The sequence below is a fragment of the Mastomys coucha genome, unplaced genomic scaffold (genome assembly GCF_008632895.1).
Source record: "Mastomys coucha isolate ucsf_1 unplaced genomic scaffold, UCSF_Mcou_1 pScaffold22, whole genome shotgun sequence".
NCBI classification, from domain to species: Eukaryota; Metazoa; Chordata; class Mammalia; order Rodentia; family Muridae; genus Mastomys; species Mastomys coucha.
The window spans coordinates 15696139-15698341 of NW_022196905.1; the positions used below are offsets into that span (position 1 = coordinate 15696139).

At 33.3% G+C, this 2203-nt stretch overlaps 1 long non-coding RNA gene across 2 annotated transcripts in view; it reads right to left on the reverse strand.

Annotated features, from left to right (window-relative positions):
* Positions 1-1422: 1422 nt before the first annotated feature.
* Positions 1423-2203, reverse strand: part of LOC116070472 — a 30168-nt gene continuing 29387 nt past the window's right edge. Inside the window, exons 3-4 of one of the 2 annotated variants that reach the window (XR_004110413.1) lie at positions 2054-2136; positions 1423-1623 (exon numbers count right to left, since the gene is read on the reverse strand). This is a non-coding gene — a long non-coding RNA (uncharacterized LOC116070472). The remainder of the gene's footprint in view (positions 1624-2053; positions 2137-2203) is intronic. The other variant, XR_004110412.1, reaches the window with a different exon arrangement.

Genomic DNA, 2203 nt, shown 5'->3' on the forward strand with positions numbered 1-2203 from the left:
TCCTCTGCTACATATGCACCATGTGTACTCTTTGGTTGGTGGTTTGGTCCCTGGGAGCTCTTATCATACTGGTTAGTTCATATTATTGTTCCTCCTATGGTGCTGCAAGCCCCTTCAGCTCATTGAATCCTTTCTCTAGCTCCTTCACTGGGGACCCTGTGTCCAGTCCAATGGATGTCTGTGAGTCTCTACTAATGTATTTGTCGAGCACTGTCAGAGCCTCTCAGGAGACAGCTATAGCAGGCTCCTGCACACCAGCACTTGCTGGCATCCACAGTAGTGTCTGAGTTTGGTGATTGAATATGGGAAGGATTCCCAGGTAGGGCAGTCTCTGGATTGTCCTTCCTTCAGTCTCTGTTCCATACTTTGTCTCTGCAAATACTTCCATGGGTATTTTGCTCCCCCTTCTAAGAAGGATCTTATTGTTCTTTTTGTCACTATCCCTTTATTTATTTATGACACTAGTGTTTATTTCTTGTTGCTACCTGCTGCATTTGAATTTGTCTTTGTTTACTTTCCTAGAAACCTGGAATGTTTTGTTATGTTGTTTATATGAGCTATCCCTGCACTTTTAATTATGTTTTTTCATAACTTATGAGAGTATCATAGTTAAATCACCCACTATTTTCTTCTCTGACACATTAATAATTTTATGAGTTTTCAGTGCTTGTTTTAAAAATCGTGAGTGTTAATACTTGGTATATAAATATTAAAAATTGTTCTATTTTGATATTCCCTTTAGTGATATGTACTAGTCTTCTATATTTCACCTGTTTAGTTTTTAGTGCCTTTGATAATGAGGATGGTTTTCTGCAACCAACATATGATTACATACTTTTTAACTTACAGTTTTTGATGCTATTTGGCTATTTATAACTATTATTGAGATGATTTTACTAAAATTTTCTCTTATAATTGAATATATTGTATATGTTACTTTATCTCAGTTCTTTCTACTCTATGGATATTCATGTCCTTAGAATCTTCTGAAATGCTTGTTAGCTTCTCTTCTTTTGATATGTCTCAATGTATTGATTGTTGTCTCAAATTTACCCTCCATCTTTGATGTTCACTTCTTTTTTATTTTGTTCTATCTGTGATTATGTTTTCTACAGTTTATATATTTTAATTGCTCTAATCTGTCATTCCTTGAACCTCTGTTTAGTTATTCTTTTGGGTCTTAATATTATTTTTGAATATTTCCTCTACATTTTTTTTTTAATTTCTGATCCATATTCTTAAAGATTTCTTTGTGTTTCACAATTTCTTGCCTAGGTCCTGAATCAGTTTGCTACTTAATTGATGTTTAGTTGTATTCTCTGTTTTCATTGTTCCATATTCAAAGTAGCATTCTGTACATGCTTTTAGACATTTTCTCATCTCCTTGAGTTTTGTTTCTAGTAATGAGGATGAGAACTTGTGAGGATATTGTGATGTCATGTTTTCTCATTTGTATTTGGGTAAATCTTTATGGTATTTGCTCATGTGTCAGAATTGATACATTCTCCAGTCTTTAGTTTTTCCATTTTTCTCTTCTTTTTTGTTGTTTTTCACATGAATCTTTCTAGAGAGATGTCTCCACTTGGGTTTGCTTTTACCACTGCTATCCAGGAATCAAGCCAGCTGTAATGACAGAAACAATGATTTGACCTTAATTGCATGGTCAAGTTACCATAAATAAGTTTTCATAGCTCATATTTACACTTCCATATATTTTGATAAACTGAGGGTATGGCACTGTTTGGGGAAAATGAAGTTTATAGTTTTTAGAGTTATGAATGTAAGTAATAATTTTAAAAGGGTTTTTAAGTTACTTATCTTTTTATTTTCATGTATTTATTTTTGTGGCAGTCTATATGTGTAGCCCTGGCTATCCTGGAAATTGCTATGTAAACTAGCTTGGTCTTAAACTCAGATATTTTTCTCTGTCTCCCAAGTGTTGAAATTAAAGGTGTGTACCATCATCCTGGCCGAAGGGAGTATTTAGATAAGCAATAGATGGAATAAACTATAAATAAAGAAGAAAATTATACAGAAGTAACTTCTTATGCACCTTCTTCAATACAATTCCCAAGAATAAACCTCTTGATTCCTCCAGTGATCATTTGCTATGGTATTTCTTGACTGTGACACATTCTATACAGAAAATAGGATATCGTTATAGAAATTTAAGACAGTCAGAAAAATTTATTCATGTATGATA